General features: G+C 39.8%; 1 protein-coding gene and 1 pseudogene across 4 annotated transcripts in view; both read right to left on the reverse strand.

The window, feature by feature from the left end:
• Window positions 1–25,831, reverse strand: part of dlgap3 (discs, large (Drosophila) homolog-associated protein 3) — a 162,118-nt gene that overhangs the window by 72,277 nt on the left and 64,010 nt on the right. For 3 of the 4 annotated variants that reach the window (XM_088404313.1, XM_088404312.1, XM_088404310.1), the window contains exon 2: window positions 14,509–14,584. The gene's annotated coding sequence lies outside the window, so the exon portion shown is untranslated. Of the gene's footprint in view, window positions 1–14,508; window positions 14,585–25,049; window positions 25,112–25,831 lie in introns of all 4 variants that reach the window. The other variant, XM_088404311.1, reaches the window with a different exon arrangement.
• Window positions 4,158–5,384, reverse strand: LOC148406679 (uncharacterized; annotated as a pseudogene).

Consider the following 25,831-nt stretch of genomic DNA (forward strand, 5'->3'; position numbering starts at 1 on the left):
CCCATACTGTCAGAGGTATTAACTTCTACATGCTCACGTCAAGAAAAAAAACATGCTATTTGCAAATATGTACATTTTAATTTATTTGCACATTCATATTGATGTAATTGCATTGCATTGTTTGAGCATATTTCTAAATATCTTTGAATGTACTTGTAGGCTTCAAGCTAAAAACTGCATTTCTTGTCACGTCACAGGTATGTACTTGTGCATACTGCAGTGAAAAAAATGCTATTTTTATGCACTCAAAAGTACAATCAAACACTCTAGCTATTTCATTTTATTTGCAAATACAATCAAACAATACTTGTACTTGTGGGCTAAATGCTAAAACAGCATGCCACAGGGTAATGACTTGCGCATGCTCAAGTAAATACTACATGCAATTGCGTAAATTGTAATGTAATGCCTAACACATTCAAACATTCTTGCAAACACATTTGAAAGTATATTGGAGCACACTTGTAGGCCAATTACTAATAACAGAATTTTCCCCTATAATGTCATGGGTATTAATAAAAAAAATAATATAATGGTTACATTTATATGTTGCCTTTCATGAAAACCAAGGCTCTTTACAAACCACAGCACTATCACACAGTTAGACCAGTGGTGGTAAACTACGTTGCATAGCCACAGCTGCCCTGGGGCAGACCGACACAGGTGAGGCTGCCATACTGCGCCATATGGCCCCTCCGACCAACCACAGGAGGCAAGGTGGGTGAAGTGTCTTGCCGAAGACTCTTGCCGTGACTCTGACAGAGCGGGGATCGAGGAGCCGACACTTCGGCTACTGGACGACCCTCTCTACCACCTGAGCCATGGCTGCCCGGGTATTGACTTGTGCATGTTGAACATATTTTCACAAACATTCAAACATACTTGCAAGTATACTTGTTGAAACATATTTGAAAACATTCAAATGTAATGGCAAATACGTTATAATGTATTTGCAAACTATTTATTGCACTCTGCTATTTTTCATATTTTTAGGGTGAGGCCTGAATACATTAATTGCATTTCCATTCTTTTCAATAGGGAAAGATGATTTGAGGGTATATGAAAATGAAAAAGTGAAGGAAATGAGTAGGAAATGATCTCTAATAAGGCTTCTTTTAAATGTGCTGTTTGTCGCAGTGATTTTTAAGCAAGCAAAGCTCTTGGATCAGCTTTGTTAATCTCTCTCAATTGGCCTAGTGACCAACTTGCTATTACTGGTTGGCGTCACTATGGAAACGGAATGAGAGATTTGACCTGTCTTGTGAAGTTTTTCTGTCTCTATCTGAAAAGACAGAAAAGTGTATGTTGGCTGTAAGTGATGGGACGTGGCCACAAGATCCGTGCTGCTGTCTAATTATCCACACGTGATGGATGGCTTTGATTAAAGCACATGAAGGCCGAGAAAGTCTTTTCCCCTCCACTCCTCTTTTTGTTACACACCCACTCAATGTTACGGGGCTTGAGTCGTTGCTAAAAGATGAGCTCTCACTTCAACACTGATAAAGGATATCCATAAATCATCATAGGGTAGCAAAAGAGGGCTATGAGAATGAATTACACAGAAAAGATGGACAGTTCGAGAGAAGGATTACTGGTGTTTACAGAAAAGAATTTTTACTTGCAAACTGAAGAGCAGATTTTTGTGTGGTCATGGGATGAGCTGTCAAACTATACCTTTTGTATATATATATATATATATATATATATATATATATGTATATATATATATATATATATATATATATATATATAGTGGGCCCCCGTGTTACGAACTTAATCCGTTCAGCGGCTACGCTCGTAACTCGAATTGATCGTATGACGGGCAATCCAAACCTATGTTAATTAGTGAATGCGTGCAACACGTGCAAAAACCTTAGGTAAAAACATCACGACTTTATACACATATTAAAAATTAGTAACAATCTACTGTACAGTTAAATTAAATAACATAAATATACAAAGGAAAAATGACATTTACTTTTGGGGCGACATGACTTGAGCTGGGTGGAGGCGGAGGGGAGCAGAGACCAACCCGCAGAATTTATTTATTTATTTTCTTAAACGAGAACTTTTCTCAAACTAGAACATATCACCGGCGATTTCCTTCTCTTTAATCCATAATAGAAGAAGCCTCTCCATTTTGTTGTCGAGCGAGGTCCGTCTCCTGGCAAGGAAAGTCTTGCCCTTAGAAGATTGCCGAGCTGTTACGCCAAGGTTAACTATGCGTGTGCCTCCTTCATATTTTTTTTTATTATCTCCTGCTTCGTTTCTATTGTCATCATCCTCTTACTTCTTCCTTTACCGCCACTAGCAATTTTAGAAGTCATGTCTAACAGATAGTTTGCAAAGTCTTCACAACATTCCTTCCTTCCGTTTTTCACTCATTTTCTCTCCTTCCTTCCATCCCGACCAGCTGTGCCATCAAGCTAGATGAAGGTGTTCGGCCAATAGCATATCGGCATTTCTGTGATTGATGTGACGCCGGCCAATAGCATATCCGGATCTCCGTGACTGAGACTGGGACTGTGAACTTAATCGACTGACGCCGTGACTGAGAGAGTGACTGTGACATTGTAAGAGCAACAGCATATCAGCATTACCATGACATGCTGGAACAGTTGATTTTATTGACGCAGCAAAGCGAAAAAAAAATAGCACGGACACTTTGACTGCCATGCTGAGGCATGTGGATTGTTCGTAAGACGAAAGGTTTGTGCGTAAGGGGGGGACAAAAAAACGCCGCGGTTCACGTTCGTAAGATGAAATGTTCATATAAGAGGGAGTTCGTAAACCGGGGGCCCACTGTATATATAAGATAGATAGATAGATAGATAGATAGATAGATAGATAGATAGATAGATAGATAGATAGATAGATAGATAGATAGATAGATAGATAGATAGATAGATAGATAGATAGAGTGGACTACCCTGGGTTATGGCCTACCCTCGCTTAGGTTTTTTTCACGTTATGTTCCGTTTTTTCGTCCCCTCTTCAGGGCATTTATCCTGCTTTACGATTAACATCAACAACTGTCATGACCTATCGAGTTGGTTGTGTTTGTTGTTTTGCCTCCCTCCTGAGGTGTTTTTAATTAATTGCTCATATTTTCTGTTGGCGTCAAACTGCCTCTGCTGCAAAGCGTCACAACAATGCTGTTCTGCTATTGGCCTGCGTTTCTACTCCCTCAGATACTAGTCTACTATTGGTCAGCGTGATGGGGTCACGAAGATGCTGGTCTGCTATTGGTTGGTGCACAGGGCCACAAAGATGGCTACCTAAAGACTTGATTTCGTGTGAGCGTGCTTTCAATGTCATATTTATTATGCATTTTAGTGCTTAATTCAAACTTGAATTGGGTATCCATGAGTCCCGAGATTGCTAGTGATGTTAAAGAGATAAGAAGATGATTTGTATGGAAACAAAGCTGGAGATAATCAAGAAGTAAGAAGAAAGCTTGGCTAGCCTAGCCAAGGCTACCCTTTCAAAGGAATATGGCCATAACAAGCGTCACTCAAAGGTAAATAAATCCTTTATATATTTTTTATTTATGATGTTATTTAATTGTATCAATCAAATTTTATTTGTATAGCCCTAAATCACCAAAGCCTCAAAGGGCTTCACAGATGAAGAGAGGTCATGTCGAGACTTCTTTAGAAAAAAAAAGTCATACAGAGACATCTTTTCGGTGTAAGGTACAAAACAGCATCCCCTGTCAAAGCTTCCAGAGAGGGAAGGAAAAACTCAAAGACTCCGATTTGGGAAAAATCAGAAACCTTCAGAAGGGACCACAGGTGGGAGGAGCCCCCTTCCAGGCCCACAGGTTGAAGTTGTTGCTGCATGTACCAAATACAGACAAATAGATACACATTACAGACAAATACAGGTATAAACAATATAGATTACAGAAAACATATTGTGCTATATAGTGCAATGATGACTTGACAGCAGGCAAAGCCATAGGGCAGGAACCTTCCCACAGTCCAAGCAAGTGGACCACGGATGGTCAATCTCTTAACCCGTGAAGATCGATCAACACAGGGCCAAATGGGGACGGTCAAGTCAACCTTCACCATCTAGCTAGTCCCCTCTCCAAGCAGGGAGAAGGGGGCAGGAAAAAAAAATTGAAGACAGGCCCATTAACTAACTGCTTTTGAGTATAAATGTGTTTTTAGTCGGGATTTAAAGATTTCTACTGAGGTGGCTGCACAAACTTCCATGTAGGGCATTCCATAGTACTGGCGTGCGCATGAAAAATGGTACAGTTGGGTATCATCAGCATAGCAATGAAAACTAATAGCATGTTTACGTATAATATCGCCAAGAGGAATCATGTGGATGTAGAACAGTAAGGGACCAAGTACTGACCCCTGCGGGACACCCGGAGAAAGATTTAGAGATTGCATTGCCATAAGAGACACTATGCCTCCTTCCCAGGATATAAGATCTGAACCAAGGAAGTGCTGATCCCGAGATACCAACACATGATTTAAGACGTTCTATAAGAATATGATGATCAATAGTGTCAAATGCGGCACTAAGGTCAGGCTATAATAATATTGATGAGATGTTGGAATCCATGGCTATCCATCAAATAAATAATTTTGGTTGTTTTTATTAAGACCAATCATTTTGGAAAAGTAATTTGTTTTTGCTAACCTAAGGGCCTTTTTATATTTCAGCAAGCTATCGCACCAGGCCTGACGGAAAACCTTGAGTTAAAATGGTCGCCATTTACGCTCCAGTTGTCTACTTAACAATTCAAATGTGCGCGTTTCATTCGTAAACCACGCAGTGTGCCGCTTCGGACGAGTTTTAAGTTTCAACGGCGCTAGAGAGTTTAGGGAATTTAAAAGAACCATATTAAAATCGTTTGTGAGCTTATCGAGTGAACCAATGAAAGACAGAAAGGCAGCTGTTGCGAAAGTCAGTAGTTCACGGCTCTTAAAGCCTTGGTTGTGGTCAATAAGAACACATTGAGCTAGGACTTCATATGTTATAAGATAATGATCAGACATAGCGTTAGTATACAGCAAAATTGTGACATTCTAGGTACTTAAGCCACGGGTTAACACTAAATCTAAGCTATTACCATTCCGGTGTGTTGTGGCTTCTTTTATTCGTGTAAAACCAAATGCATCGATTATTGCTTGAAATGCTACAGTAAGTGGCTCCAATGGGGAGTTCATTTGAATATTGCAGTCACCAATAACTAATATATTATCTGCATGAGTTATTAAATCAGCCATAAGTTCAGGGAATTCACCTAAGAATCCAGAGTATGGACCGGGAGGACGGTAAATAACTACCACATAGAACGGTAGTGAGGAGCTCGATCGCAAAACGAGAGCCTTAAATGTCTTGAAGGTGTGATTAGTGCTCATGCTAAGATTAAGATCAGATTCTGAAATTGGGGCAACACCTCCCCCTTTTTTTACAAGGCTAGGCAACATGTGAGCCCACAAAGTTTGGGGTTGAGGCCTCATTTAATGATAAAAATTCATTTGGTTTTAATCAAGTTTCGCAGAGACGAAGCACTTTAGGATTGTGATCTGTAATAAGATCATTTACAAAAAGGGCTTTTGAGGCGAACTGGGAAACTTTTCCTGAACTAGTCTGAGTCTTCATGTTGGTATTACCAATACTAACAAGATTTTGATGGCTGGGGCTTGGTTTGTATTTTAAGTAATTAACACCTTGTTAGTAATGTAGGAATTCGATTGTTCACGGCTATAGCACACATATTAATATTAATGTTCCGCCTAGGTACTATGTCACTAATCCGACCGGTTAAGGAGGCACGGCTACTTTCCATAATCAACACCACCTGAGCAGAAATTTTATCACTAGGGGATTCAGCATTAGGTATTGAAACAGTGTGTGGATTGCAATGACCTAGACTAAGTAGACCATGTGTTTTGTAGCAGTCCAGCCTAGTGCCGGTTAAATCTAGGCTTAACGACTACACACCCATTCTAGCAGGCTGGCTACTCGCCTGCGACCCGATATGCTCTAATGTGAGAAGTCATGGAAGGCTCAAACCGTAATCTATGTTTCTAGAAAGAGTGATGGCGCCTTCCCAGTTAGGGTGAAAGTTATCCATCTTTAGCAGGTCAGACCGGCCCCAGAAAGGGGGCCATTTAGCTACAAACTGGAAACCCTGCTCTCGAAAGAAACTAGCCATCCACCGATTAAGCGAGAATACTCTGCTAAACATCTCATCATTGCCTCTTGCAGGCAGAGGGCCAGAGACAATAACTCAATGCCGACTCATCTTTCTAGCGAGATTACAAGTACTAGCTATGTTCTTCTTTGTAATCTCAGACTGCCTCATTCTAGTATCGTTCGATCCAACATGTATCACTATGTTCGAGTAACTAGTGTTTTTTTGCACTAAGCTGGTGCCTACGCCTCTTGCGTGTCAGCTCCCTAAGATTAGCTTCTATGTCGGGTGCTCTGGCCCCAGGAATAAACATTACGGTGGCTGGCGTTTTAAGCTTAATGTTATGGGTGATGGAGTCCCCTATAACTAATGTGCGGGAGCCAATAGCCTGAGATGGAGTGTGCCTAGCAAGGGGGCTAAAGCGATTATGCGTCTGAACAGGCTCACCGCGGCTAGCAGCTTTCTTAGGGCTAATGCTAGCCGGACTAGCGGGTATGCCACGACCTGCACTAGCTGACGCTAGCAGCAATGCGGGAGGGCTACGGCCCGCACTGTCACTATCAGATGTGTCTTTCTGATCTACGATTATCAAACTACTCTGCTGTAACTGACGGATATGGCCCTCTAGGAGAGAAACCCTCTCCGTGAGAATAATGCAGGTATTGCAAGTGACTGATGCGGTGGAAGCCATGCTTAGCCTAGTACAGCCGAGCGAATACTTGCGCTAGCAGAGCTGCACAAAATTATAATATATGCATGTATATTATATATAAGTAGCACTTACTATACTTTTTTGATACCAATTTTTAATATGTATATACATTTTTCATGTATTTACCTGGGGTATTATGCTAGTATTGCTATTTAACAGGTTAGGATTGCCCGCCACAAGACGAATGATCCCAACCGGGGAACAGATTAATCTCGTGAGCCAACAGCCCACTGCATATGGGTTTTTGTGCAAAACAATGCAGTTATAAACACAGTTTAAAACAGTTTTTCTCTATTTTTTTCATTCATAGGATCTATCCTTTTAAATCCTGGTGTGCTCAATAGAGCAGTGGTCCCCAACCCCCGGTCAACTGGTACCAGGCCGCGTGGGCTGCACCCGAAATAATGTTTTGGAGATGATTTAGTTAATGGCGTTCACGTGATTGGGCGCGAAGGCACGTCGGGCGACGCGATGGAAGCGAATGGAGCTACGCAAATGGCTGCGCACGGCCACGAGAAGCGAAATTTCGCCTTTTGCGTGAAGTAATTTTTTATGTACTTTTTCCACGTTTCGAGTCGCCACAGCCAATCAACTTTGGGAACATTCAATGGCTCACGCAAGGGGCAGGAATGAATCATGGCGGCCACTTTGCGGTCGCCGGGAGCGATCCAACACGGCCAGCTGAGCTTTCAATACGAAACAGAGCCAAGCAAGACCACTCATCTGGCTTGTAGAAAGGCGGAAGGGAGAAATTGGGACAACTGATATGTGCAGCGTTTGCTTCCTTTTTTAACAGCTGTTGAACCGTACTTACTGTGCTAAGCTAACGATAGCGCAGCACTGACAGTACAGCGATCCAACACGGCCAGCTGAGCTTTCAATACGAAACAGAGCCAAGCAAGACCACTCACCTGGCTTGTCGAAAGGCAGAAGCTAGAACTTGGGACAACTGGTATGTGCAACGTTTGCTTCACTTAACAGCTGTTGAACAGTAGTTACTGTGCTAAGCTAACGATAGCGCAGCATTGTCAGCACAATATTTAGCATGGTCTCGGCCACTCGATTGCGACACTGAAAGTTTTATTTTTTTGCAGGCGAGTATTGCCGCAAAGAATAAAGGTGCTGTCGGTGAAAATATTGGCTCTGTCACATCCCAGAAAAGTAAAAGTTCTCAGCAATGCTCTTCCTTCCGGATCTACCGTAAAGTGCACAGCAAGCTCTGTCCACTCCCCTCCCCTCTCCTCGCGCGATTAAAAAAAAAAAATAAAAAATGGACAAAAAGTACAACAGCGACAGCCCCATCCATACATTTGTGATGTGGTTTTTAAAGCTTCGTTTCCAATTAAATCATCTTACTTTTCGTCTTTAACATCACTAGCAATCTTGGGACCCATGGCTAACCAGTTCAATTTTGAATCCAGCACTAAAATGCACTATAACTACGTTTTTGTGAGCACTCACAGGCGAATAAAGCTTCAACGTTCTGCCATTTTGGAAACCGTGACACTGACCAATAGCAGACCAGCATCTTAGTGCTTCCGTGACGCTGACCAATAGCAGACCAGTGTTTTAGGGAGTCGTGACGCTGACCAATAGCAGACACGCATTCTAGTGACTTAAGCGGTGACGCGTATATAGACGTACAAGCGCGGAGAGACTCGCAAAGTCACGCATGCATACTGTCCACCATGTTTGAGGAGGAGTTTTTGTCTTAACGTGAAAAATTTTTTTCGCAAAGAGGGGACAAAAAGACGCTGCAGTCAACATCATAAGGTTGAAAAGAAACGCAAACTAGGGAAATCTTAAGCAAGGGTCCACAGTGTGTATGTGTATGAACAGTGGACCCCAACCTTTTGATCACCGCGGACCGGTCAACGCCTTAGATTTATATTGCGGACCGGGGAGAGGGAGGGGGTTGTACTGGCTACTCTAAAAACAACATCATCCTTCTCACTACGCCTCAGAATGATAATGATTTATATTGCGGACCGGCGGGGGGGTGGGGGGTCGGGGGGGGGGGGGGGGGGGGGCTGCTCACCACGTCACAAACGTATGAACTGTTATTCTACGTGCACACCGAATGCCGAATCATTCGCCGGATCGCGGGGCTTTCTGTCTCTGTTGTACTTTTTGTCCATTTCATGGTAGATCCGGAAAGAAGAGCATTGCTGAGAACTTTCACTTTTCTGGGATGTGACAGAGCCAATATTTTCACCGACAACACCTTTATTCTTTGCGGCAATACTCGCCACCAAAAAATAAAACTTTCAATGTCGCAATCAAGTGGCCGAGACCGTGATAAATATTGTGCTGACAATGTTGCGCTATCGTTAGCTTAGCACAGTAACTATGGTTCAACTGCTGTTAAGTGAAGCAAACGCTGAACATACCAGTTGTCCCAAGTTCTCGCTTCCGCCTTTCTACAAGCCAGGTGAGTGCTCTTGCTTGGCTCTGTTTTGTATTGAAAGCTCAGCTGGCCGTGTTGGATCGCTCCCGGTGACCGCAAAGCGGTTGTCATTATGCCCCCGGTGTGAGCCGTTGAATGTTCCCGAAGTTGATTGGCTGTGGCAACGCAAAACGCGGAAACATTTTTAAAAAAATTAACTTCAAGCGCAACACGAAATTTCACTTCTCTCACTTTGCGGGGCCATTCGCGTCACTCCATTCGCGTCCATTGCGTTGCCCGACGTCCATTCGCGCCCAGTCACGCGAACTCCATTGACTACAAGACAAAAGCTCTGCTTTTTCGCCTCGTTTGCATTCGGTGTGCGCGTACCATTAAACTAAATCATCTCCAAAACATTAATTCGGGTGCAGCCCACGCAGCCCGGTACCAGTTGATAGTCGGTGTATATATATATATATATATATATATATATATATATATATATATATATATATATATATATATATATATATATATATATATATATATATATATATATATAATATATACCGTAAATTCCGGACTATAAGCCGCTACTTTTTTCCAAAGCTTTCAACCCTGCGGCTTATTCAGTGATGCGGCCAATTTATGTAATTTTTCTAAAGGCCGCTAGGGGCGCTCGAGTAGAAAAGGTAAGATTAAGACCGATGGAATATATGCGTCGAGGAAGACTGCAACTTCCTGTCTTGTGCATAAATTAAATTAGCGTGAACATACCCTCATCATGGAAAATGCAAAAAGAAAGGCATATGACGCAGGACAAACTCCATTCCAGCTGTGATTCCTGGGGGCACAACGAAGTATTTGCAGCCGCTTGACATTAGTGTGAATCGTGCATTTAAAGTGGCGCTCCGTGTTGAATGGGAGAATTGGATGACCAGCGGCGAGAAATCTTTCACTAAAACTGGCCGCATGCGAAAGGCAACTTTTTCACAAGTGGATCCTGACAGCGTGGGGGAGCGTAAAAAAAAATCACCATCACCAACGGCTTCCGAAAAGCCGGTCTGCTGCGTGTTGGAGAGGAGGGCACAGTGACGACGAAGGAGAGGCTGAGGGAGTGTGTGACGACGTCTATATAACAGTTTCATTCCGACACTGAGGAAGATGACTTTGATGGCTTCAGTTCAAAGGAGGAAGATGAAGACTGCTTACCGTGATTTTTACCAGTATGTTCTTTTACCAGACCTGTTTTACCAGACATGTTATACTGTGTTACTAGCGTGTTGCTACCATGCTGTTAGCGTGTTGCTACCATGTTGCTACCGTTTTACTGCCCTGTCACAGGCTTCAGTTCAAAGGAGGAAGATGAAGACGGCTTGCCGTGATTTTTACCAGTATGTTCTTTTACCAGACCTGTTTTACCAGACCTGTTATACTGTGTTACTATCGTGTTGCTACCATGCCGCTAGCGTGTTGCTACCATGCCGCTAGCGTGTTGTTACCATGTTGCTACTTTACTGTCCTGTCACAGGCACCGTTTGGGAAGAAACTTATATTATTATTGTTAAGTTATATTATTAAAACTTTGAAAACTATCTGTGTACCGTCTTTCTTTGTAAATATGTTTACATGTTTTAATGTGGGCACATGCGGTTTGTATGCAGGTGCGGCTTGTGTATGTACAAAATCGGTTTTCCTCTCAAATGTAGTGGGTTGCGGCTTATAATCAGGTGCGCTTTATAGTCCGGAAATTACGGTAGTTGCCTCATGTTCCAATTAATTAGCTCTTAATTAAAAAAGAAGAATAAACAGGTACTGTCACAACATTAAAAAGCATTAATTTAAGATTGGTGATGTCTGCGGAACCATAAAAATTCTAAAAAGTGACTAATTTACGGGTAAAGGTTTGGCTCAAAGCCAGTGATATGTAAAGGATGATCCATACCCTATTGCAGAAGTGCTCTTGAGCAAGATTTTGATTCCCCAATAGCTCCTGAAGGGTTAGTTTCTTCGAGTTGTTTTACTATTCTCTAGACAGTGCCTCCTTTCTTACTTAGAAACTAAAAATCAATACCTTCTCCCTTTAAAGTGCTGAATGGATTAGGAGACAGATATAGTAGTGGAAAGTAGAGGGTGAACGAGGAAACATTTTTTGTTGAGAATAGGGGTGAAACAAGTCTTTGAATAATTCGAGTATCTCTTTAAAAAAAAAAAAAAAACAGCGCTTAAGGCACTCACTTATTAGTGTAAACGTTCGAATAAACATCAAGCCAATCACGGTAATAGTTTGCGCTTTTACTTTGAAGTTCCCTGGCTCCGTGTCTTGGTATAACAGCTTGGCTTGACTAGTATTCCGAATGCAACTGTCGCTCCTGACTTCTGGTACAAACAACACAATGTTGTTCTGGAATCACACTGAATCAACAATTCAGGGCGCTAACAAATGACTTAACTACACTGATGGGCTGGAGCTCCATTACAGCTGCTTCTAGCATAAATAAGCCGTAGCTAGCAGTGACCGAACGCTACTTATTGGGTGGCTGGTGTGAAAGGACATAAATGACGACATGCTTTGATGTCCAAATCCTGACATAGTACTGATCACTTTTACAATTTGAACAAAAATGTCCTGTTTCAGCAGGCAAATTTATCTTACAAACTAGAATTTCCTAGGTTTTGGCAGAGGAGGAAGCTTAGTATGCTCCTAAGCACAGTTTAATTTAGTGGAACAAAAATATATATATACAGTATTCCATTTGAATTTGCTGTAGGATATCGGAAAAACAAATGAGAATACAGAATAACTGTACTGACCTCATATACATCACAATTTTCATCACATTGACCTTTTTGCTATCTGTCTACTGTAACAACATTTGACAACAATAGATTTATTGTTTATATACGTAAACAGAAAGTGACAATAAGACATTTTCAATTTAAACCTCCCAAGACAACACTGACCTGACCCTTACCTATCTTTTGAAAAATAAACCACATTGGGACTATGTACTGTGGAAAATGAACACATGCAGAATGGCAGCAGCGGGAAAAAACAATTTCCAGACAATTTTTCTTATCTACAACTGATAACTGCACTGAACAAAGGAAACACAATTGATAACTGGTTTATCTGCTGGCTGACTTTAGCCTGCTTCATCAAAATTGTAGTGTTTGACAATCAACATACTGAGGTGCTTCCCAATGGGATGCTTCTAATCCTGCAGTTTCAAGTCTTTTTTCCCAGAAATCGCATGCTGTAAGTCACAAATGCTCTATTACATGCGTTTTTTTGTTTGTTTTTTTTTCACTTACAAATTTTCCAATTATAAAATCATTCAAAAGTATTTGAAGCATTCGAACTTCCAGATGGCATAACAACAATAACAGCAGTTTGACTAATGTTTTTTTTTTGACTCAGTAATTAGGGAAAGCGTGTAATTGCTCTGGCACAGGGTAATATGGGATAAAGATTTTAAAAATTACCTCAGGAATATTTGCCCTGATTGGCTTGGCAAGTGTTCATACTCAATCACAATGGGACATCACAAAATGTGGTCTTTCCCCAAAAAAGGAAAAAAAAAGTATTTTCTACACTCATAACAAAATCTAGTTTATGAAAAAGGAGCTGTCAGTTAACACATTTTACCTCTCTCCAGCAGCCAGTGTTTGTTTCACTATAACAAAAATTACAGGTTAAAACTGAGAAATGCAGTTGCAGAGCTAAATTCCAATTAAATAAATAATTGCAAGCTCGTGGGATAGCTATACATTAGAAACGATTAAATACATGTGAAAAGAACATGCAAATATGAACCATTGTGGATTAATAACAGCTTGTTGAAGTCCCTTGTTTTGATGGTGATTGCTTCTCTATCCAACCACAATTTTCAACAGCACTGCTGCATGGGGCCTCCATAGGGCCTCTAAACAGTTTTGAGTAAGGGGACTGAACGATTTATCGTTTTGGGACTGAAAATCACAGAAAATCTCAGAAAATTAGATTTTGATGTTGTCGAGGCTAAGTGGTGTGACTGATGGACAGGTCACGCGAACCAACTCTGAACTGGTTAAAAAACAAACAAACAAACAAAAACATCGTGTATCTGTCACGTTGTCCCCAAAACCCCCCGAAATAATTTCTTTTGCAGTCTCAAAATTAATTAACTTTTGTATTTTATATTATCTTTGATGACTGAAGCTTGATTTGAAGAAAATCGCAAGTTGGATATATAATAATATCTGTCACAAAAACTGCAATTACAATTTTTTTTCTAAAATCTCTCAGCCGTAATATGTTAAACCCTCAATCCCACTGAGGAATTAACTTTGGAGAAGAAGTCACTTTTGACCTCGACAGGGTTGGTTGAATGTTGCTAAACCTGCGCCAAATGTTTTAAAGATATCAGTTGAAGATGATCAAAATTTTCTTATGAGAAGAGCAATACAGGTGAACGCCAGGCAAATGCTTGGTTTTCGCGATATTTGACGATCCCTGACAAGATCAAAACAGCCACTACTACCCTCGCCAGCACTCGCCTCTGACTGGGATAGGTGCTTAAAGTATGTTTCAAATCTCTGTTGCGGGATACAACCCATTATGTACTTATAAAGGGTGGACGGTTAAATCAGCGCTGGACACATGAAATAATTCACTTCCACATGAGGTGATGGATCCAGTGTGCTTCCAGACACCAGATTTCCATGTTCTGACATCATAGAAAAAAAAAAAAAAATCAAGCCAAGATTGTGAAGGGAGACGTGTGAGGAAAAAGGAGGAGACTTACAGCTAAGTATAGCGATACAACCTCGGGCCTGTTGGCCCCGCCTGCTATTTTTCAATTTACTACTGTGCCAGCTCCAACTTGTCAGACATGCTTCTCTCTTTTCTCCATCAGCTGTGGCCGTTCACCATGCAAATCCAGCCCCATGGGAAAGAATAATGCTTATGTGACCGCTGACCTGGACAAAGCAACGTATGGCCAGTTTCAGAATAGAAAAAACGACAACCCAGCTTCACACCTAAAAGCTGAGGGATGTGAGTAGCATACACTTTAGGCGACACAACTTCAATGACTGCAGGCTAATCTTTTGAGAGGTCTCAGCAGGCTTGCTCGCGCACTCCTCCAGGGGGATGAATTTCAAGGACATGCCAGGCAGAAGCGGGATTTTTATGCTAGGTGATGACCAGAAGTGGGTGGGAATGACACTTGAGCGCTTGTGTGCAAGTGAATATAGGCTACTTACCACAATCTCATCGAGAAATGGTGCGCCATGTTTTGGGGGTAGGAAACATCCAGCTTTATATTTTGCTCACACTCAGCTGTAAAAAGAGAGAGAGGGGGAAACAAAGATCAGGGATGCTGCACATAAGCAGTTCTCTCCCTGTAATGATAAATGTACAACTCCCTATGTAAGTCTGACCTGTAAATGGGCCCCTGGTGATGCCTGATATTATACTGTGGTATGAAACCCCTCCCTCTCCTTGACTGCCCGGCTACAGCTGTAGCGCACCTACCCAGGTGTAATAAAATCAAGGGATGATCAGAGAAAATAGTGCGAAAATATTGTGTCTATGTGGAGTATACTTCATTTAGAATCTAAATGAAATTTCGAAACATCGAAATTTTCGATGGAAAGAATAGACCTACTGTAAATAAGGAAATGGCGGGAGTAAATTGTGCGTTTGCTGCATTCAGTTACTTTCTTAATGTGTACATCCTGACTTGGCACATAGTATGGAAGGAGCTGCCAATGTGGAGTATTTTTGACTGTTAAATGCATTGAAATGAACTTAATATAAATACATTTGAAGGAACTTGCTAATGTGTTCGAATATACTTGTAGGGTCACAGCTTTTCCCATAATGCCTAAGGTAGAGCATGCACAAGTAAAAAAATGCTGTCGTTTTCACTTTTTAATCAAGTTGGCCTATAGCAGTGCTTCTCATTTATATTGTGTCAAGCCCCCCTAGAAAAGTGAAAACATTTCACGCCCCCCCACCACTTGACGTGCTGACTAAAAATAAGATTATTATCAAGAAAAAAATGTATAAGGGATACCTAAGAGTATAGGTATATCCAACAAGAAGTATACCTGTATCATTTTTAACATTCAAATCAACTTTCAACAACTGTTCATTATTTTTTACAGTGTTTATACCAGTTACAGCTTAGTCTAAAACAGAACAAAATAACCAAGTGCATGAAGATGCTTGAAACATAAACATAAAAATTAAAACTCTAATTTTATTGCTGTTGCACATACCCCCCACCCCCAAAGAAACATTATGCATAATTTTATGTTTTTAATATTTAAGATGTTTGGGATTTTTTCCCATAATTCCATGGGGTATGTGCAAGTCACTTCCCCATGGCATTATGAAAAAAAGAAGATTTTAGCATTTAGACTTCAGGTACGTTTGAAAATATTTGCAAGTATGTTTTATCATATTTGGAAACTAAATGGTCAAAGCATGGCATTTGTCCCATGATGCCACATGGTATTGACCATGACATTTGCGAAAATTATTCATTGCATTTTATTTCACATTTTTAATATTCAGTTTTACATTCGGCATTTTCATTTTTCTTCATTTCTCTGCCACAAGTTATCTGACACACGCCCTTTGTAAGAAGTGGAGGCTTGCATTTCCATGGCAACACGAACCCTTAAATACACACACACACACGCACACACACATGCACACACACCTAAACTGATTTAAAAGATGTACGGTTAAGTTGCACAGAGAAGAAAATCAAGTCATGTCAGCACTGCCGCCCGGTGAGGTCAAAAGGCTAAACACGTTACATCAAATGGACTTTGATAAGACGCATGCCTCATGAAGCGTGCGGACGGAGGCAGATGCTTCCATTGATTTGCCGGACAGAGTTTGTGTGTGTACTCATGTGCAAGTGTGAGAGATGTGTTGCTAGCTAGCTGCAGAGATAATTAGAACACAACTCTTTTGCTGTCCCTGCAGGCCACTGATCCAGCTGCTTTCATCTAATATAGGTCAGCTGTGACAAAGCCCACACTGCATGGACACTGATCAGCTTGGCTATTGCATATAGAGTATGTTTTATATATCTGACAGGGCCTGGCATTTATATATACGAGAATACTTTCTTCTCTTTCCTTTAAGAGCAGTCATAATGTGTCATTAAAATCAAAATAAATACTGCATGTATGTCATACACAAAGTCATACATTAATGCTTTTTAATCTGACAAACCCGTCACGTTTACCCTTGTTGAGTGAAATATTTGCATTACAAAGGAACTGGAAAAGCTGCATATCATGTCATTGCAAATGATTCAAACAGATGTACTTGAAAGAACTTGGAGAAGCGAACCAATGATTGTTCCTAAAAATCTAACTCAATTTGTAATAAGACTATTCAAGGGACTACATGTCCAAGACAACTGCACGAAATCGGATTTTGGATTGTTTTACCAAACATATTGTTACTTTTCTCCAAATATAAACAATATATAATCATAGAAAGAATTTATTTACCTTTAAGTTTTGCTTGTTATGCCCATATTCCCTAATAAGGGTCATATCCAGCATTGTTTCCATATAAATCATCTTCTTACTTCTCTCTTTAACATCACTAGCAATCTTGGGACCCATGACTAACCCTTTCAACTTTGAATTAAGCAGTACGTAAAATGCACTATAAATACGGTTATGTAACCACTCACAATCGAACAAAGCTTTACTGTTCCGCCATTTTTAACAAGTGAGGCTGACCAATAGCAGACCACCATCTCCGTGAGGAGACGCCGGCCAATAACAGACCAGCATTGTAGTTGCGCGCTGCATGGAAGCAGTTAGACAGCAATAGTAAATAAGTGCAATTTCCTGAAAACGCCAGCAGATAGAGACAAAACAACACAAATACAGTCAAGCCCCTTGGCATGACAGTTGTTTTTGTCGCATAACCGGGAAAATGTCATAAAGAGGGGATGAAAAAACTCCATGTATTCCACGTCGCAACATGAAAATAATATAAATCAGGGATGTTGTAACATGGGGATCCATTGTATATTAGTTATAATAACTATAAGAGTCAACTTCATTTTAATTTTATTTTTAGTATATTTTTTACAAAATATACGAAAAATAAAATTATTCTCTACATTTCGTTCTTTTCATGTCAGATCCATTTGGTCACCATCCTTCAACTGCTCTAGTTTTATATTGGTGTTTTTAGCGTATTAGAATTCAGCTAACTTGTTTCGCAAGGCTGTTTGAACTCTACCTGCCGCTTTAAGCGCTAGGGCATAGGGTTTTGTAACCATTCACAATCGAACAAAGCTTTACCGTTCCGCCATTTTGAAACGAGTGAGGCCAACCAATAGCAGACCAGCATCTCCGTGAGGAGACACTAACTAATAGCTGATCAGCATTGTAGTAACGAATTGCATGGAAGCGGTTTGACCGCAATAGTAAATAAGTGCAATAACCTAAAAACGCCAGCAGATAGAAGCAAAACAACACAAATACAACAGTTGTTTTTGTCGCAGAGCTGGTAAACTGCAGTAAAGAGGGGACGAAAAAAACTCCGTATTCCACGTCGTAACATGAAAATAACGTAAGCCGGGGACGCTGCAACACGGGGGTCCACTGTATATATAAATACACTCAGGTATGTACACATTCAGTCCAACCAATATGGATTTTTGTGAGACTGATGCCAATTTTTTTTTTCAGAAAAAAAGTACTGATTACAATTAATCAGTTGATTAATTAATACTTTGAAAGAAATTAATCTAATCTTCATAATCTAGTTTGTGTAAAATTCAAATATTTATAATATATATATACTGTATATATATATATATATATATATATATATATATATATTTACTGTATATATATATATATATATATATATATATATATATATAAACATTTCCTTCTGAAACTGAAGCCCAGATTCATACAACTTCTCTGCCACCGGTTGTTTTTATGATGAATACATTCTTGATCATCTGCATGCCTCCATTAGGACTGCAGTTCATCTGGGCCAAATCACAGAGACAGAGACGGGAACTGCATTTTTGACTGATGGCTCAAATTGGACTGTGGCCAATCCGGAGACAGCCAAGTGTGGAGAAAGAGGGGAAAGTAATTATCTTCTGTATTCTTCTGTCTGTCGGTCATCATGTCAAAGTAGCAGAGAGTAACACTTCAGCAAGTCTACTCGGCCTCTGCGAGCGCTTGTGCCAACTACTTCTGATAACTCACCCGAAAAATCAGCGTTCTATGCTGTGAACATATTGGGCAATAATTGGTATAAATTACATGAACAATGAGTGGCCTTTGTGACGGTTCCACTGAGAAAGGAGGGTTCAGTATAATGTCGCATTGCGGGAGATCCGTGCAATCTCCTCTGCTTTTTTTCTGCCAGAACAGTGCAAAGCCAGCAAGAGGGGTCACGCTGGGCTTGAAGCTGTGGGTATTTATACAAATAAAATCAATATTTAATGGGCTCCTTCTCTACTGACTCTCTTTCTATCTCCTACTCCAACAAGACGCTGCAGTGAGGGGCATTAATTAGGGCCAGACATGCGCTAAGGATTCCCCACAGGGCTTAGCACCAAGTCCAGGTCACACCAGGCCATCAGAGGACCGGTTTGCTCTAACCACTGCAGTCAGGTAGCATTTGTCCAGTCTCTATCCAGAGCACATCATTTTCAGGGGGACTATCTAAAAGGCTAACACTTGCACGTTAGATCAGTCAAAGCAAGTACAGGGGGATTTTAATCGCATTAATGTGTTATAACACAGGTTGGAGTATCTTCACTTGTGCGCATTAGTCATGTCTTTGAACCATCCCATACATATACACTACCAAATATTCGCTATCAAGTCACCCTCAAATTGGAATTAAATCCTTCTGTCCTTCGACCAAGTGAAACTTCACTTAGAATGTAGTTTGGAACGCAAGAGGGGAAATGTTTTTCTTGTGAATAATGCAAATTTTGTCCTTGTGGGATATTATATTTTTACACTTCACTTGGAACTACTTTTTTTATCACTAATATCAGGGGTGGCCAAGTTCGGTCCTCAAGAGCCACAATCCAGACTGTTTTCAATGTATCTCTTCAACCAACACACCTGAGTCAAATCAGCGTCGTTATCAGGATTGTGCAAAGCATGCTGATGAGCTAATCATTTGAATCAGGTGTGTTAGTTGAAGAGACACAATGAAAACAGGCTGGATTGTGGCTCTTGAGGACCGAACTTGGCCACCCCTGATAATATGCTATTCAATTATTGGATAAAAGTATTACAGTAATCCCTCGTTTTTCGCTGTTTATAGAGAATGAAAACCCCCACGAAATGTGAAATCCATGAAGTAGGTAGGCTTTACAACCCATTGTGTCTAGCACCTTATACTCCAGTACCTCTTACAACCTGGTGCGCCAAACAATCAGTTGTCTCAGAACCTGATGGGTTTTACAACCCAGTGTCTCTTAAAATCAGTTCCCTTCATAAGTTGGTTCAGCCTATTACCTGATATGTTTTATCACCTAGTGCGCCTTATAACTAGGTGCACCTCTGTTATGTATGTTATGTGTGTAATGAAGAGCCGGGACAATGGCACATTGCTTACTTTCACTTTTACTTCATTTAACTCCATCCATTCAATGTGCATGCGCGCTACAACACTTTTCAGTGAGTCTAAATGGAAATGGATAATACAAATCCAAATTGTCTAAATGAACACTTTACAATTCGTATGTGGTTATTAATCAATACACCACAACCTCATAATCAAGTGCATCCAATAACTGGTTGTGCCTTATAAATCATGCACCCTATAACCAGGTGTGTTTTTAACCCTTTGTGCGCTATAGCCCGTACGACCTATAACCGTCTGCTCTATATAACCCGGTGCAGCTTATGAAGTGGCCCGTTATCTTGAGCGCCTTATAACCAGATGTGTTTTGTAACCAGTTCACCTTATGACCCATATAACTGGGTCTGTCTTATAACCGGATGTTCCTTGTAGCCCAATATGCCCTATAATCCGATGCGCTTTATAACCCAGTTTTTCCTATAACTTGGTGCCATTCATAAGCCAGTGCATCCTACAACCCAATGTGTTTTAGAACCCGGTGTGACTTATAGGATGGTGTTTCTTTTGACCTTTATAACCCAATACTCCTTAGAACCAGGTGGACCTTATAATTTAGTGCACCATATAACCAGGGGTGACTCATATTCATTCTTCTGATTCAATGCTTTTTGACAAATAACGTTCTTCTCTGTACAGCTCTGTTTAGAAACGCAAACAATAGTCACCCAAATATGAACTCCATAAAACTATCCACATTCCTCAACTAAAACATTTGCATTGAGACAACTTTTCTTCATTGGGATTATGTCAAAGTGTGATAAGCAGACAAAGGCCCCAATTGTATCAAGTAACAGCTACTGGCAAACCAGCTGTCACAGTAGTTACAAAGTATACTGTAATTAAATAACAAAGAGCCTTCCTGATTGTCATTGAATAATATAGCTGCACCCTTAACTGTAATATGAGAAATTTAGTTCACCTGCCAAAAGTGACTTCAACTATACAAGGGATTTGCATCAGCTCATCGCCAGAGTAAAAGTTGGTTATCACAGACATCTTTTCAAACACAACAAGTAATTGCTTTACTTGATGTAACATGCAACGTAGCATGCGTTCTATATACAAGCAGTCTTGAGACTGGTATGCTGGAAACATGATATTTTTGTTAACTGCATGAAGTTTCCAATAAACTTGATATATTCTTTTATATTTTTTAAAGAGTTACTGAATAAATAATAAAATTGAAAATCAACATTGTATTAAACCTCAATTCCAGAGCTAAGCGTTCTAAAGCACAGCATCATTATGCCACTCGTGTCACCTACTTTGCATAGACATCGTAATTAAATTCACTAAGCCTCTTTATTGCATCTACTTTCTGGCACGTTGACCTACAATGAGTACCTCTTCTTAAGATCAGTGACAAGTTATCCAGGGAGCACTTGTTTTATCCCATCATTTATGAAGGGATAGCTGAGGTGAAAAGCCTCGCCCAGGACCAATACAGGAGAAGGATGCATCTACGATTGACATGTTTGTAGGAGCCAATTCACAGCATTTGGAATTATTATTGGTTTTGATCCCAAAAACAGAGTTACTTTAAATTTCAGTTTTAGTAATGGCCAAGAGCTAGAAAGTTATTTGTCTGTTAGTTGTTTTGGCTCACTGCCCAATGGACATTTATGCTACTGCCCCTTTAAACTCGAGAGAAAGGTGCATAATACTGGCCCTTTAAGAGCCTTGGGGCCTGCATCACAGGGGCAATTGAGAATAATTACAGATTAGAAAACACAGTTTCTTTACCATAATGTTTGCCTTTTCTTTGAAGTATTTTTGTTTGAAGAGCTTTGGAACTACTATGGAAAAAAATGTATCGGTTTATTGAATCAATGATAGACCTGTGGATTTTTTAAATTTTATTTATTTTATTTGAACCTGGGCAAGCATTCAAGTAAACCAGGCAGCTAGAAGTCTCAACTAGCACACAACTCGCATCTTGTATTTGGCAACATTGCTAATAATCACAATTATTTTTGCTCATTTCAACAAGTTTGTTATTATTATTTTTATATCTTGAGAAATAAGTGTTTTAGACATGACAGTGTAATGTATATTGTACTTGTCACCATGGCAAGTCACAACAAGCCACTTTGTGAAAAAGAAAAAAAAATCTCACAGTGCGCAATTGTGCTCGCGCACAGTTTACAGAGCAATTCCACAACATCCGCAGTGCTCCGCCACAGTCCGCCGACCGTCAACTTTACAGGACGATTCAACCACGTCCGCCTAGCTCCGCTACGTTGCGTTGCGCCGTGCCGTAGCACGACGTACCCATGTTAATGAATGAGAGTGATTCCACCATGTTCTCCGCCACAGTATGGTTTGTCTTTATAGATTTATTCTATATGCATTAAATCTGTTGTGTGTGTGTGTGTGTGTGCGCGTGTGTGTGCGCGCGCGCGCGTGTGTGTGTGTGTGTGTGTGTATTTTTTTTCTTTATTCCTATCTCCAAATGTAAATTTTGCAGCAATCATTCTGGGACCTTTACATATTCCTTTCAACACAAGGCCACAACATGACAAAATAGTCTACAGAGCGTAAAACATTGCCTCTTGTTAGTTGCTCTTAACAAGCGGGTGACTTGCGGAACGACTAAACTGATGATTAATTCATTCCGGCACTGCTGTTAAATCCAGAAGTCCCGCTGATACCCCTAGAGCATGCGCCTATAATCAGTAGCGTTGTCATTTATTTGTGGTGCAACCTGTGAAAGATTTGTGCGAGCGTGGCTGTCAGAAAATGCTCCGAACTCCATGCTAGTGTGATCTTCTGTAATTTAATGCCTGCATCCTTTCACCCCGAAACATAATCCGTTGCCTGCTAATGCATTACAGATCATGAGACAAACATACTGAGCACTGATTACAAAACTGAATGATGCATACTCTTTTTACCCCCACATGTGTGTGTTTGTGTAAATGTGTGCATGATTGTGTTTCAGTTCAAACAATGAGGACATTTCAGATAGATTGTCTCGAGGTAATGAAGATGATGTCCATTAGAGACAGACTATTGGTAATGTGACACCAGGGTTACAGCAAAGGTAAAGGCTTCATTCGAGACCACGTCATCAGCCTTCATCCAAGGTCACTCGCACTGCAACAGTGACAGCCAATTTCAGCAATTTTGTGTTTATTTGCTCTTACCTTCCAAACCACGTGTTGTTTTTGGGCAGGAACTTTAGGTGGAAATGAAAGTCAATGCACCTCAGCAAATTCATTTGAATGAAGTCAACAGTAATGATGTCACCATACAGTATGTTCTGTGTGTGTATATAAAAATATACGTGGCTCGGTGGTAAAGTGGTCATCTCCCAGCTGAGAGCCTAGAGCAAGACGGCAAACCCCTAATTCCTATATATATATATATATATATATATATATATATATATATATATATATATATATATATATATATATATATATATACATATATATATATATATATATACACACACACACACTATTTAAAACATTTTTACAAAACCAGGCTTGTGTCTCTGAAAATACAAATTGAGATATTGATAAAATGTAATTCCACACTTAATTTCCTTTAAATTTATATATAATACTTGGAAGTAGCTAAAAAATTAACAGTACCGCGGGTATTGAAGCCCGACTCGGCCCGAGACGATTACTTAACTTGATTACTTAGCTTGATAAAGATTAAAAAGACAGCAGCACCACGCCTTCACCCGCGCTTGGCTCCAAACTCATACCGTTGCATGTTTGTCGTTGAAATTTCCCTGACTTTCGTTTATTTGTAACTTCTTTGTGCTCCGTAATGAAATAGCTGGTCAAAATTATACAATGCATGCCGAGGGGAAAATCAAAAGGATTGCGGCGCAGCGTTCACAAATGCATGGCTTAATCTGGATCTTTTCTGCGCTCTGCGGCTCCTGTTTAGTCATTAAATAGCAATTACCAATAATGCTGTTTTATCAAAAAAAATTTTCATAACAAATATTTCTTAGTATAACATCCATACAATGCTTATATTGTATGAATAAAGTTTATATTCTATTAATAAAGTTTGATGAGTTTGATGATTGTTTTTACTATATTCCTTTTAGTAAAGCACCATCTAGTGGCTGCATAACGCAACTCTATCTAGTGGATGCATAATGCAACCCAGCCAGTACTATGGTTTCAACTCTGTGTCTGCTTTATAATCCAGTGCGCCTTATATATGGTGTTTTTTAGAAACTCGGCCATTCACTGATGGTGCACCTTATAATCGGGTGCGCCTTATAGTGCGGAAAAAATATATATATATATATATATATATATATATATATATATATATATATATATATATATATATATATATATATATATATATATATATATATATATTAGTAATAGGTCGACGCCTGTCCTTATTTCTCCTTACTGTCAGTCGTATTGGCAGCTGATACTAGTATTTGTTCATCTTTTGGAACCGTTTTATGATCACAAATTACAAAGTCCAAATTTGAAAAATAGGAAGTTGACGTTTTATGAAATTTTAAGAACAATACTGGACTATAATAGGTCTTTCCTTTCAAATGTCAAAAGTACTAGTAATCTCGATATTGGTACCTTTGACTAGTTAAGATCTAAGAAGTATTGTCTGAAAAAAAAAATGGCCAAACACCAGTATACATGTACGAAGGCACAACAGGAAAAAGAATCATCAAGATCTCCAATGACTGTGTTTTTCAGAAAAAAAAGTCGACTTTGATTTTCGCAACAATTTTTTTTTTTTTTTTTTAAAAGAACAGTATTCCTCAAATAAGTTGCCCCCTAAAGTCCAAAAATTACACAAACCACAAAGGTTCTGGGCACAGGAGAACATGCAAGCTCCTAACAAAGGAACCTGTTCCAAGATTCATACTTAAGTCAACAGTATTGTTTATAGATCAAGCTCTTTTTAACAACCTTACCTAAAAAAAAGCGCCCAGTTGAACAAAATTTTCAATTAATAACAATGTGAAAACAATGACACACTAAGACAAGAGCAAATGATCAAAATAGGTTTAAAGGAAGATTTAAAAATTGGATTGGAAGGACACTTGTTTAATGGGCACTGGAAGGTCAAACTCTAACCTCTCTAAGCTTCTGATTTGCCTCCATGAAGCTGGTCAACTCACCTGAGGAACCAGGCAGGAGTGTCGGGATAGAGCAGCTCAAGAGAAGTAATATGGGCCAAGACCTTTTAGAGAGTTGAGGACAACCAAATCTTATTAAAGAGCTCTACTGTAAAATGCAAAAACAGTCAAAATAGGTGTTATATGCTCCCTCCAATTAAGAAGTGAGCAGCAGTATTTTGGAACTACTGGATATACAGTATGTTATAGAAGGCTGGCAGACTCCAAAGTAAAGTTAACGCAAACCTCATCTGTAAAGTAGAGAGCAGATTAGCTAACCATTCAGCCATTGTGCTCATTGGCTTATCTTAAAAAGACTAATATTTTTCAAAACAAATCAGTACTTATTTCAAGACTTTTCTTTTTTTCTTGCTAATTTTGTCAGGCTGGAGAAAGGCAGGGCTAGAAATAAAAAGCAAATTGTCCCTTGCTGTTGCTTCAAGTGATTTAAGTGAGTCAGCCTTCATATGATTTCATTTTTACCAGTTGGCTTTGTTTGCACCTGCAATATTCACTGTCACTCAAGCGCATTCATATTTTCTCCCACCACAAAGTCCCTTTTGAAATTACTTTCCAATGCGTGTTTAAAAGCGAACAAATGAAACCTTTATGGTTTCCTAATTTGCACCAGTAAGAAGCATAATATGCAAGGCACATTCACATCCCTTTTAAGTTATTTGGATTTTTCATTTATTTATTTTTTTACGATTTTCAGCGAACAAGCCACTTGATTTGAAGGCTACGCAGTGAGTGAAATGTGAGTGAAATGTTTTTGATTTCCTCCG

This window comes from Hippichthys cyanospilos, chromosome 21 (assembly GCF_059441005.1).
Source record: "Hippichthys cyanospilos isolate Australia breed blue-spotted pipefish chromosome 21, RoL_Hcya_1.0, whole genome shotgun sequence".
Classification (NCBI taxonomy): Eukaryota; Metazoa; Chordata; class Actinopteri; order Syngnathiformes; family Syngnathidae; genus Hippichthys; species Hippichthys cyanospilos.